Here is a 15,254-nt window from a genome sequence, read left to right on the forward strand (position 1 = left end):
TTTATAATAAAGAAAATGGTGAATTAATTAAGGTAATTAATAAAGGTAAATTACATTTATCTAATAAATAAATAAATAGAGGGAGGAGGAAGAAAAGCTTCCGCACATTTAACAAAGATAAAGAGATGCTTCTGCTCTACCCACATCTTGACCCACTTCGAATGATTATAGAGAAAAATCATTTAGAAAATCTCAAATCCTGTTGATTATCTGTGTAAAAAAATACCACGGTAATCCTTAGGAATCGTCTAATTAAACAATTAAATACAACCGTGATGAGGATACTTTTTTTTTTTTACTAATTTGGAAATTAAATTTTGACCTTTTGACCCGGAAGTTTGACGTTTTTATAATAACAAATTAATCTGTAATAAGTAGTAAAAATTAACCTAGAGATTTATTTTAAGCGCCTCTTAATGTATACATTATACATTAATAAATTTTAAATTAGAAACTAAACAGTAGAGGAAGTAAAGAAATTATAAGTATAAGTAGGATTACCTGTTTTATAATTATAATAATTTGGCTAGAAAATTGGTCTAGAATATTAGTTTCCAGCACAGATAATATGGATTTATAAGAGAATAATTTTGGATACTTACCGTTATTTTTTTTTTTTTTATTCCTTCTTCTTATTTAAAAGAAATCCCAAATATAGGTCTGCATGACATAGATCATATTATGTTACTTCAGGAAGAATTGTATGAGAAACAATGCGATTTATTAGTCATAAATTAAGTTATAAAACAGCTAAAGAATTTTTTAACAATTTAAATGTGTTATAAAATAATTAATTTATTATTTATTGTATTCTTATAGAGTACTGTACGTTATGTATAATCAGGTATTTACTTTCTGTAAGCGTTAAAATACCCAAATATGGTAGAAGACATATTTGGCATACATTTATATGTACACGTATGAATGAATTAAAATAATAAAATGGTAGGACGAATTGTCAAATGTCGCAGAAAATATTGCATAGGAAATAATAAGGTAGAAGCGTTTGTCCCATTTCTTGAAGCGTCTATGTGACGTCAAAGAAATCGTACCTTTCACTAACTGCAGCCATTCGACCTTTAGCCTCCGAGCCAGTTATAAAGGAAGATGTCGTATCTTGTTGTATACAGTAAGGTGACCGACCCTGGAAGTATTAACTGGGACAAATGGCAATTTGAAATTTCTAACGAAATGGTAAGTTCGATTTTATTTTCTATAAAAAAAAAAAAAAAATAGAAAGCGATTTGTAAATAATGATACCAGTTGATCCCCCTATAACACTTGATTATTCCGTTTTATATGAATTCCATGTTGTACGAGTCACTTAGATTTTACAAATACGTGTGCCTGGCTGTGAACGGCTCATATATTTGTAAAATCTAAGTGACTCGTACAACATGGAATTCATATAAAACGGAATAATCAACAGTGTTATAGGAGGGTCGACTGTAAATGACGAGACGACACTTCTTTATACTACATCACAATTTCTTTAAAATAAATAAATACATCATTTTGTATTTTATTTTTAAAAAGGAAATTGTATTTATTATAGATTATCTTCTTGATTTTATTACTGGGCCAAATATGTTATTGTTTAAATGAAAATAATTCACAATTAAATCGAAATGTAAGAAAAATACACACGGAAAATATAGGAGAATGGTGGAAAACATGGTGGAGGAATTATATTCAAGAAGTAACGGATCCTACCGTTAAACCGTGGGTTTGTTGTACACCACGTGTTTCTTATCCCCCTCCGATTAGACCACCACGAGATGGAGAAATTCCTCAACCACCGGCAGTTTCGGGATTACATTTTGATCATCTTAGTAATCCCCACAATTCTTTTTCAATAGAAAGACATATTCCGGATATATCAGAAAAGACAATCGGATTCGAGAGGCGAGATATAGAAAATTTACGAGGAGGAAATGGACCAGATCGTTTACATTTTACACAGGATAGAAGACAATTTTCTCAGAATAGACTGCAGAGAAATGTTCTTCAAAATGAGAGAGGAGAACAATTCTCGGAGAACGGAAAGCGAGACGTTAGAAGTGAGAGAATAGAACAAATCTCTGCGAATGGAAGACAGAACAATTTTCCACAAAATACAACAGGGCACGTCTCAAGAAATTCGAACGATTATTTTCTGCAAAATATAAATAGGCATATCGTCGTACAAAATACAAGACAAGGACATTCTTTACAAAACGGAAGACTCGATCGTTCCACTCAAATTATAAACAATAGAAATTTTCCACCAAACAACGTAAGAAATCATTTCTCAGAAAATCACAGACAGATCTTACAAAATGAAAAGAATATCAGTTTTCCAGCAATGGAAATTAATAAGAATTTTCCACAGAATGGACGAAGTTCAACGACATCACAGGGTGAGAGAGAAAGACATTTCTTACAAAATGCACAAAGAAATCACTTCTTGGAAAATGGACGAAACGAAAACTTTTCACAACGTTTTCAAAATAAAGAAAGTCATCTTCATCAAGGCAGAAGAAACAGTGACGAACAATTTCCAAGAGGATCAGCGGGATATCGCAAACCCATTGCGATAGATGATGTCCCAGTTAGCAATCAACACAATCAGAATTTTAGAATATATATAAATCATTCGCAAAACCAACAACGTTCGTCCGAAATCCCATTTAATACAAGAATGCAAATCATTCCTAGAAATTCCGGAGTGACTTCGGAACGGTTTCAATTCTCGAATCACAAAAATAACGATCGTACATCGATCAATTCTCAGTTTGTAAGAGGAAATGACCAGGTAACATCTAATAGACAAAATCCATCAAGAGAACAAGTAAGAAATCAACAATTTGAACAAAAAAGTAGGTTCATTTCAATAGAAAATAGAAATTTTCCTGAAAATCTCCATAATAATAATAATTTCAGAAGAGAATTTATTTCCGAGAGAAATCAATTTTCTAATAATAGAAGAGAGATTTTTCAACAGCAACGTGTTCATCCACAATCACCCGAAATTCGACATTCAGTAAATCCTCCGCAAAGAAATCATTTCGCAAATTTTGATAATTCGTTAATTACTGGTCCTCCTCCAAAAGTTCGACCTCATAATGAACGGGATTTAATATTACATCCTGAAAACTTTCCATTGGAAGATAACACGAACTTTCAAGGAAATGGGAAACAATCTCACGGTGAAGAAATTAAAAACCAAGGTTTAAATTTGGGAATTCAGCATCTTTCATTTAATCATCAACAGAATAATGATAGAAAGTTTACACAAAATGCTAGAGTGATCGAAAATCGTGGCTTTCAGCAATCGTTTGTAAGGAATCAACAATCTCAATTTCATCAACATTTTCCTAGAAATTTCGAGCAACCACAATTACCTCGTTTTCCACATAATATATTATTATTAACGGACAATAGAAACTTTCAATCCCTCGAACCTCATTTGAGGGAACGTCAATTCAAACCGGAAGAGAGACCAACGTTTCGTCAACCTCATCAAAAACAATCGTTTTTTCAACCTCAATCTAGTCCACCTCGTCATCTCACACAACAAGAATTACCATTTTTTCATCAGCAAGGTAGACAACGATTTCCGGATCCTCAATTGATACCACCGGTACCTCCGAAAATAGAAAATTTCCAATTTTCGCATCCTCCGAGACTAGACGGACCCCAAATTCTTAAAGTAAAGTCGTTTTATAAGGTACAAGAAGATGAAAGATCTCACGATGAACCCGAGGAACCGTTCCACGAAAAAAATCCTTCCCGTATTCCTCATCAGCGGCCTTTTCCTCCAATAAATTTTCCTCAAAATAAAATATATCCGCCTACACAATATCCGGATAAAAGTATTAGAACAACACAGGATTACTTCCCAACGGCAACACGAACTTATCCACCTAACGATGTACCCTTAACCACCGAACAATACCCGATTATTACACCCGTTGTGACTTATCCACCCGCAATAAGACCTCCAACTCCAGATCCAAATGGTAAAACTACAGCAGAAAGACCAAAACCACCTTCGATTCCAATTCGAGAAGAAGAATGTTCGACTGTTGGCCCACCCCAAATTGTACGCAGGCCTGATAGACCTCTTCCTGATGGATCGATTCCACCGTGTGCAGTGGGAGGAAAGAATTTCTGTCTTCTTACCAACGATTATCCTTCGTAAGTATCTCGAATCTTTTATAATTCATTAATTAATACGTAAATATATATGTAATTAATATATATTAATTTTTAGGGATTTAATAGAAGAGGTAGTGGATAAGAGTAAAGGAACAGTAAAGTTAATGTACGAAGAAGTACAAACTGTGGGAGATCCCGAACTGTTTCCTGATCATTTAGGAAATAGTTCGGCTTCTAGAGGAGATTTCTTATGTGCAACTGTAGTAGAATATACCAGACCGGGATGGGTGAGGGACGAGATATCAGAAGAATGGATGTTAGTTATCAACACCGATCTGTTCCCACAGAAAATCCGAACAGAGAGTTGCAAGTGAGTTTTATTAAAATGCATTCCTCCATTCTGTTCACACGTTTATAGGATATTTTAACTAATTATCCATATTACAGATATCCAAACGGAGCTTGTTCGTACGTGGCACCTTTCTATCAATCTACCTGTCAACAGAGATTCAGTTTGCACCGCATATTATCTTTAGATCCTCACGATCCAAACAGGAAACCTGTTGTGTCTCTGTTTAAATTTCCAGCTGGATGTTCCTGCCGAATAGATCCAGTTAAAAGGAAAATAACTTAGAAATTATTCGTTTTTATTCATTGTACATAATGACATTTTTAAAAATAAACTTAACAATTGGTTGTATATTTTGTTGTATTTATTAATTAATAGCGTAACCAGGGAGGGGGCCCTGATTCCCTGAACCCCTTATCTTTGTAAATAAATAAAGAAAAAGTCGAATTAATATAGAAAAAGGAAGTGATAAACACGCTCTTGTTTGTATACACGTGTATACGAGTTTACTCTTCATTACTCTTTACCAAAAGCGGTACAGGAATCTGTACCACTCTACCACAGATATTTTAGTATATTTTTATGTTAAAGAAGAATATTTTTTTAAACTCAAGGTTGGAATTTCAAAGGTCTTTCCTCTCTTCATCGCAGTACAAACATCAAGCAAATTGTTAGAAAGAATTTTGAAATATTTACATATAATATTTTAGCCTATTATTAAGAAAAAGAATATATTTAACAATAATAAGCGGATGAACAAAAGGAAAATAGAAACCTGTATTTAAAACAATCTTCCGGGTTATTTATTTCCTTTAAAATCAACGTGCACAATGACTTCAGTGTAGAAGAAACAACAGCAGGTAACAGAGAAAACACAAGCTTGTCTGTTCGTATTTTCATTTTTTTTTTTTTTCTATTCTAGTACTGAACTGTTGTTGTGTATTACTCACTCTACAAGAAATAAACAAATAAAAAGGTCTTCTAAACACTTAATAAACACAGTAAAACTTGTTCAAAACGAAACCCGAATAAAATAGAAACCTGTCGAAACGGTGCGATTTTCTATGTTAAAAATCCGTTTAAAACGGAACCTGCTCCATTCAGTAACGTTTTCGTATTTATTCACACGAGAAATGTTTACATAATTTTTAAGCACTGTAGAAAAATGGAAATACAGTTGATCCCCCGTATAACACTGTTGATTTTTCTGCTTTATATGAATTCTATGTTGTACGAGTCACTTAGATTTTACAAATACGTGAGCGGTTCACAGCCCGGCAAACGTATTTGTAAAATCTAAGTGACTTGTACAACATGGAATTCATATAAAACTGAAAAATCAACAGTGTTATAGGGGGGTCGACTTGGTACGTCCTAAATAAAAAAAATATGTATAAAATGCTCACATAACCCAAATATTATTTGTATTTATGCCATTGTGAAAAATTTAAGCTATTGTGATGAAAACAGGGAATATACGAGGATGTTTTGTTAAATAAATTCTTTTGTTTTTAGCCATTATAATGAGAGATATAAATTGTTTTTAAAATAGCCCAAATGACAGACAAATTACTAACAATTTTTTAGCTTTCGACTTCATAAATTATTCAATAAAAAGCACGAATAAATTTTCTCGATAAAACATTATATAAAAAAATTATTTAGTATATTAACGTGTGTATAACAGGCTCTTCCACTCAATTAAATAATATTAAGTTTAAAAATGGAGGAACTAAGCTACAGAAGGAGGACCTTACATAAGAGGAAATATTAAGCCACACAACAAGAGATCCTCCATAAAAGAGGTGGCTCCTAAGCTGCAGATTGTTTCGTGTACAAGTCGACCCCCCTATAACACTGTTGATAATTCCGTTCTATATGAATTCCGTGTTGTACGAGTCACTTAGATTTTACAAATACGTGAGCCATTCACAGCCCGGCTCATGTATTTGTAAAATCTAAGTGACTCGTACAACACGGAATTCATATAAAACTGAAAAATCAACAGTGTTATAGGAGGGTCGACTGGTATATTCCTTTGTATAATTTATGAAAATATTTAAGTAACAACGTTTCCATTTTGTCTTCGTCCAATTAAATCTCAGAAGTAACAGCCTATTTTCATATATTTAACGCCTTCTCGTTTCCTTAAAATAACCAACTAGTCATACTAAATTACTTCACAATTAGGTTAAAATACTGGAAATATTCATGTAAATGGCATTCAATTAACGAGTAATGTGTGTTATAATTTAACCAAACTCAAAAAATATCGCAATTCTTCTTCTTCTATTTGGAAAAAAAGTTCATAAAGCATCAAAAATTTGGCATCTTTAGTTCATAGCTTGTGTGCTGTATATTTATAAAGTATATAAAATTAACTTCTATTGAAAATTTTATATGGAATATTAAAATATACGAGTCACGTTCTCTGCAAGTATCCTTTCGCCATCTTTAATATTAGCCTATATATATATATCGGAACAATGTTATCAAGGATAATATCAATCTATTAGTACAGAATTTGGTTTTGTTTGAAAGGATTCTTAGCCCCGGGATAAGGGTCATGCCGAATTGATAACCGAGTAGAAAAGACACTTTAAAGTCAATAAAACCGTGTCCCCTTTCGGTGTATATAATCTATTCGAGTAAAATTCTTTACACTGTTTCGTGGAAAATTTTAATAATAATAATAGGCCCTACACGCGCGAAAGAAGCCGTGTCAATTCTGTATATAGATCAATTTAATATATTATATTGTTACGAGATAATTCGTATACTGTAAACTGAAGAGGATGTTTAAATTTGTTATTGTTTTCATTGTATTTTGTTAGAATAAACTATAAAAGTGTTAAAAAAAAAAAGGGCCCACTTTCCGCGTGTTTGCCCCATTACAGACGTGACGAACCCACACGCGGGCATAACTAAAAAAAAAAAAAGGCCCTCTTAGTGTCAACAACGTAGAAAACCTTAAATATATTCGATACAACAACGGAAATTATCCATTTTATTGTTTTCAAATCTTAGCATTTTAATACAGATTTAAACACAGTAAATTACAAACATATTCCGTTGTTACGTAGTTTAAAATATAGTAATTTCAAATACAAACAATAGCGACTATTAATTATCGGCATAGAAAACAAAAAAAATGGCATCCGAAAACCCTAAAGACTATAAAGTCGGCGTGATGCATATCAGATAAGAATTACCATGTAAAAGTTATAATTCATACGAACAAACCGGAATGTTCCGTAACACTCCCCGTCACGAATCGGCGTGACCGCGGTCACGAATTTACATTTGACTAAAGGAGAAATATCACGTTATTGAAATCTCTGTATAAAGTTTTACTTAAATGATATTCCTTCTTAACTTCTCGTTTTATAATACGAAGAAGTGTGACGATTTTTTTTTTTTTTTTTTAAAGAAAAGAAGGTTATTTTCGATATTAAAATTATACACCAACACCTTTTCTGCTTCTGGTAGCAAAGGTGAAGGAGACGTACTGTACGAGTACGTGGCGGAATTTGATGTCTACCACACACACACACAAAAAAAAAACTCTTATAATTCATGCATTTTACCTATTTTCTTGTGTTTCTTAACCTTTGATCTATGGCTGTTGAAGAAAGAAAAAAAAGTGTTGTGTGTTTTAACTAATAACGTAAGGTGTTCTAGGAAATTGGGAATAATGTCGATACTTACCGATTTTATTATTATTAAAAGTTTATTGATTAATAGGTGTGTTAAATCTGTATGACTTTCTGCGGTTTTATACGTAAAATAGCGTAGTACGACAGGCTATTCTTCAAATTTTATAACAGTCGAACCCCTTATAACACTGTTGATTTTTCAGTTTTATATGAATTCCATGTTGTACGAGTCACTTAGATTTTACAAATAGATGTGCCGGGCTGTGAACGGCTCGCGTATTTGTAAAATCTAAGTGACTCGTACAACATGGAATTCATATAAAACGGAATGATCAACAGTGTTATAGGGGGGTCGACTGTATTAAGTATTACTAGATTTGTATAAATACATAAACACTTAAAAAGTTTTTATTTACTATTCATTAGAATGAAGATAGATGTATTTTAATGTTAGAAATTGTCTGATAAATGCTGATAGAAAAGGTAGTTTGATACTTAGTTTTATCTTTGTAGTATTTTGAGGGATTCGTTAAAAGGAGGATGCCCACCCCATATGTAAGAATTTAAATAATAAAAAGAGCACAGAAATATAAATTTTTTAAGGTATTTTAATATCCATTTTAAAGAAGAAAGATGGCTTTAAGAGGAGGAAAAGTAAAATGTAAATAGTCAACCCCCCTATAACACTGTTGATAATTCCGTTTTATATAAATTCCATGTTGTATGAGTCACTTAGATTTTACAAATACGTGTGCTGGGCTGTGAACGGTTCATGTATTTGTAAAATCTAAGTGACTCGTACAACATGGAATTCATATAAAACGGAATGATCAACAGTGTTATAGGGGGGTCGACTGTATTAAGTATTACTAGATTTGTATAAATACATAAACACTTAAAAAGTTTTTATTTACTATTCATTAGAATGAAGATAGATGTATTTTAATGTTAGAAATTGTCTGATAAATGCTGATAGAAAAGGTAGTTTGATATTAATACTTAGTTTTATCTTTGTAGTATTTTGAGGGATTCGTTAAAAGGAGGATGCCCACCCCATATGTAAGAATTTAAATAATAAAAAGAGCACAGAAATATAAATTTTTTAAGGTATTTTAATATCCATTTTAAAGAAGAAAGATGGCTTTAAGAGGAGGAAAAGTAAAATGTAAATAGTCAACCCCCCTATAACACTGTTGATAATTCCGTTTTATATAAATTCCATGTTGTATGAGTCACTTAGATTTTACAAATACGTGTGCTGGGCTGTGAACGGTTCATGTATTTGTAAAATCTAAGTGACTCGTACAACATGGAATTTATATAAAACGGAATTATCAACAGTGTTATAAGGTGGTCGACTGTAGCTTTAAGTGAAAACTGAACTCATTGTCCATTGAATTTATATCGAATAACTGCTTACCGGGTCGTATTGTACTGTAAATATGCATTCCTCCGTGCTAAATATGTACACGGTTTTAAGTTTTAATATTTAAAATCCACGAATATAACTGCTTTGATTATTATTTATTAAGAAAAAATATCTGTTGTCACGTTTCTAAACAGAACAGAAAGCAAGATACGAATCGGTAATTATTCACTCGTAGAATGTACAGTAACTTACCGAGTGAATAATTAGTACACGTTGTAACCTTCCGTATTTTTTTAATAACTATTCAAATCCTAAATGGAAAATGATGTTAAAGAGAAGGACACGAAATTCTTATTATTTTCTTTTAATTAAATAATTACTTTAAGATTCGTGAAGTTATTTTAAGTAATTTATTAAGAAATGCATCCTCCATTAAAGATGGCGGAACCTGTGTAACGTTTCCGAATTTTTCTTGAAATTGTGTTAAATTTTGGTTCTACATTTATTTAAATTACTATATAAAAATACAGTTGACCCCGCTATAAACACTGTTGATTATTCCATTTTATATGAATTCCATGTTGTACGAGTCACTTCGATTTTACAGATACGTGAGCCGTTCACAGCCCGGCACACGTATTTGTAAAATCTAAGTGACTCGTACAACACGAAATTCATATAAAACGGAATAATCAACAGTGTTATAGGGGGGTCGACTATATATACACTAGCGTATCTTCGAATTTTTTACAATTATTTCTTGATATAAATGCAAAGTAATAGTTGTTTTTCTTTCATTTTAAAATGCAAAAGAAGTAAAGATTTGTCAGAAAAATTACATAAAAATTACAATATTACACAAGTAGTACGTAATCTATAAGCATAAATGGGTTTACTCTATTTCCTTTTATCTCTATTCGTGAACCAAACCTTTCACATTTGAGAGAGGGCGGAATTTTAATAGCACTTAAACAAAATAATGTATTCTTAACAACCGAATAACCTGTTTTTTCGGATGAGTAAGAATTTATTTTTGTAAGTCTATTTTTACTTTTATTATGATTTATTTAAAATTTTATTTAAAATATATATATATATATGTGAAAATTGAATTAATCCGCGCTTTGCAAATTCAATTTTTGTTTGATTTAATTTGCATTTAAAACAATAACAATTTATATTTTGCGTCATTTATAAGTTGAGGTTAAAGTTCATCGATATTTTATATTCGCTTAACGTTTTAAACGTGTTCTGTGATGATAATCTTATGGCATTCATATTCTAATCAATTCTCTTTGATTATAAAGTTAATTTTGAATGTATGCAATGTAGAAGAATACAATATACAAGAAAAGGAATTAAGGGAGTAAGGCAATTCAATTCAATACGTGGGCGATCTGTCTTAAACTCTAGGAATTTTTCGGAGTTGTTCGTCCGATACGTCGGGTCTCGTACGTTTTATTGTGGGCCTGGACGAATCCGTAATGGGCTTGCTAAAAAAAAAAGGCCTTCTTAGTTAGTGCCCATATGGCAAGGGGAATTAAGAAAACCTAAATAAGGGCCAAATTGCCGTAGAAAATCCTCCCGGGAGGATTTTCTACTGGAAATTGGCAGATCGCCCACGTGTCACCAAATCAAACCTAGTCCCATTATACTAAATAACACGATGGATGCAAAATATTAAATACAAAGATACTGTCGAAGTTCTTCAAACATTTTTATTTGCTTTCAATACAATACATTTTGTATTTTCTTCAATTATCTTAGCGTGGAAGAGTGAAGGATCCAGAAGGGAATCCAATCCAGAAAGATTGATACAGAAGGATCCAGAAGGGAATCCAATCCAGAAAGATTGATACAGAAGGATCCAGAAGGGAATCCAAGGAACTTTGGTGACATTTCTTTGATATATGACTGAAAATTCTATCGTGATCCGACCCGTTTAAAACTGACGAAACCGAGGAGGGTAGTTTAACCCGTAAAAATTTAAAAATAACTCATATTTTATAACATACGTGTCCATATTCAAAAACAAGAATCGTCAGTTTATAACAACCAATAATCCTTCGGGTACTAAAACTAAAGTGAATGGTTTTATTCGTATATTGCATCGCAACACATGGTCAATCAACCGAGGAGGGAATGGCTCTCGTGGTCTTTTATAGGAAACTGATCCCGGTTTAAGTGTTACTAACGTGAAGAAAACTCGGAAAACACGTGGCCAATCCGTTAGCCAGGCGCGAACCCGCGACCGTCACTGTTCTGTGGTTTTATCTAATGGTCACAACTAACTCCAACTCTTGGTTACGAATACGGCCGTTAAAGTCACGAAATGTATATATATCACATTTTAAATAAGACTAGAGAAATTATATGCCATCCCTTTAAGATTTCATTTAGTAAATGGAATTTAGATTATTTACAAGAGTTGAGCCTATTGTCATTATCTCAAGCGTGTCTAATGTGGCCATTCCCTAAGCGTGCCCAGCAAACGACGAAGCTGGCAATTAGGAATAATTTGTTATAATAACGAGCATTACACGTTGCTGTCACGATACAGAAGAGGATTTACTAATGTATTTCTCACATTTATTTAATGTATTTCTCACATAAAAAATTCTATTTAAATCTATAATGGCCTCGATTTCTTTTAATTACTCTCGAATTTTTACCAATGGCGGATCACCCAATAGGTGCTCCTAGGGCCTCGTCATTTCGAGAGGGCCTCAAAAATTACATAGCAAACAAGTTAATGTACATCTAAAAATTTAGTAAACGTTTAAAAAGTGTATCTTTTGCACCCCGGCACGAACAGTGATATAACTCGTAAATTAACGATTTTATTGTCAATTTTACATAAAGGGCCTTATGACAAAATAGCTCCTAGGGCCTCAAAGAAACATAATCTGAAGTTATTATTTAACAATCTTTACTGGTTTAGTTTTGAGAGTGCTTAAGTCTATAAGTCTACTGAAAAGTAGAAATGAATCCATATTTCAGTTTCCTACAAGAAAAATTTACATACGAAATTTCACTGGGTGTATTATTACAAAATATTTGGCACGAATAAAATATAAAATTTAGAAGAACCTTGTAGATTAAATGCGGAAGACAGACAAAACTAAATGATAATGATTACCACTAATGCCTTACAATACTCAGAAAATATTATCCTCTCTCACTTCTAAGACTAGGAAAACAATAAAAAAAAGCTTTATTTATACCCGAAAATCGTTTATATTTTTCTAATTTAAGCAGGATTATTTTATAAATGGGAATTGTCATGGAAAGTTTCCTTAAAAAATTTTCCTCGCCTTGTAAAACACGTTGTATTATCCTTCTGCATTTTCCACGCCCTATAATAATATGTTTTTACAAAAACATTCCTCTATGATTTTCCAAGTTCCGATAATAACTTCTTTTTCTAACTCTGTTAAACATATTCCTTCTGAAACTTCACGCTTTATAAAAAAAAAAAAAAAAATTATTATTATCCTAATGATTTACTCGGTTGTGTGAAAGACTGTTTCACGAAGAAACTACAATAACAATCCGTTTTATTGTATTCTATAGCGTGATAATCATGTTTATTATTCATTGCTAAACCTGTCTCTCTCTAACTAAGAATGGCCTTCAGATATTATTTCGAATGGAGGGCATCAACGGGTGTAATTTATACTTTGATAATGCAATGCAATCGTCTTTCAAAGATTACATATAAATGAATATAAATAGGCTAATTACGAAAAATTTCGGAGCTTATTATTATAACATTATATGACAAAAATCGTAATTGTTTTATCCTGGAGGAAGAAATTTGAATATATTATATCTAGGAATGGATTTTTTATTTTGACTCTAAGCTATAATATAAAGAGATTCTTCCTTCATTATCATATATAATAATGGATAATAGATACGAATTGTTTTCTAGAATGGGTTGAGCTTAGCTTATATTAAATGTTAAATATATAACGTGTACGAGTATATATTATAGCTGCAGTCTTTAGCTATAATGTTTACTCATTTAAGATGGAATTACAACATGGAATTCATATAAAACGGAATAATCAATAGTGTTATAGGGGGGTCGACTGTACTTCAAAAGTCTAGTTAATGATACCTATTTTTTAAAGGTGCAAACATAATTGATGTTTTAGTGATCGTTTTTTTTTTTTTAAATAAACTACAACTACCCCTATTGTTATTACGTATACAGAAGTCAGGCTATAAGGCTAAATAATTACTAAGAAATTTGGCAAGAGGCAGACCATCGTGGCTCGATGGCCTAGTTTTCTATTTCACTTATTTAGTTATTATTGCAGGCTACAGAATTCTCTTTTCAAACTAATTCCGTTAAGGTTGGCTAAAATACCAAATTGCCTTCTCTCGGTATATGTCTAAATTGTCACGTATTGAAGACTCCTCTCCATTATGTTACAATATGGGTATATACCGGACATAAGCGTTGTGTCATCTGTTATGATATTTTACTATAGAAAAAAAAAGGTTTTATATTTTTAACTACTATTAAAATGGCAAAAAGCTTAATTTTGAGGGTAGGAATGAGTTTTATAAAAAAAATTCTAAATGCTAATAACGAGTAAAATCGTCATTAAGTCCGACCTTACTGGAGATACTCACGACACCCTTTATCATCCTACCCCCTTAGAGCTTCAACCATCAAAATTTAATAGCGTAAATCCCCCTAATAAACAGACCTCCTGACAAAATTTCAGAAATTTTCGACAGAAAACACAGGAGTTATTAAGCTTCAAAGAGGATGAACAAAATCGTGCCCCAAACACATACACATAACCCTGTAAGATCTAACAGAGCCCTTTTTTAGCAAGTATATCATGGGTTCGGCCAGGCCCACAGTGGGACGGCTGGGTGATGAGGAACGGTGCTCGATTACCCCAAAATTTCCTAGGGTTTTCGATCTGTCCGATTCGATCCCGGTAAGATCCTTACGCTTAGAGCAATGGGCTCTGAACTTTAGTTAATATTGTCAAATACAAACTGTCACTTTTCAAATTCAAACTATTAATACAATAATAGTAAACTAAGTGATTATTTTGTTTAACTGTAAAAGTATTTTTAATAATAAATTAACATTCCCTCACATTTAAGGTAGTTTTTCGGTTATTTTTGAACACTCAAAAGTTTCCAGTTTTATATCAAGTACAGTATAAAACATTAGTTTATTCCATACACTGTATGTGACACAATGAAGAATAGAACGTTGACCCGCTGATAATTTACCTATTACAGGATGCACTATCATGTGTAATTGTCTCTTGTCTTTTTCTACTTCGAGTTCTACACGATTTCACTTGCAGCGGGTCATAAGGTACAGTACATCAGCCAAGCATCTAACAAATTATCATCGTCGTCACCCGTTGATAATACACACTTAAAACTTCTGTAAACAGTAAAGATCTTCGAAGACTTTTTTTTAAGAAATATTTCTACAAATTTGCGAATCTTGATAACTTTTTCTTACGTGTAAAAATAAAAACAATGCCTTAAGTGTCATCAATCTTTTAAAAAATACAGTCGACCCCCCTATAACACTGTTGATTATTCCGTTTTATATGAATTCTATGTTGTACGAGTCACTTAGATTTTACAAATACGTGTGTCTGGCTGTGAACAGCTCACGTATTTGTAAAATCTAAGTGACTCGTACAACATGGAATTCGTATAAAACGGAATAATCAACAGTGTTATAGGGGGG

This window comes from Centruroides sculpturatus, unplaced genomic scaffold (genome assembly GCF_000671375.1).
Source record: "Centruroides sculpturatus isolate CEXI.00-Female unplaced genomic scaffold, Cexi_2.0 scaffold397, whole genome shotgun sequence".
Classification (NCBI taxonomy): Eukaryota; Metazoa; Arthropoda; class Arachnida; order Scorpiones; family Buthidae; genus Centruroides; species Centruroides sculpturatus.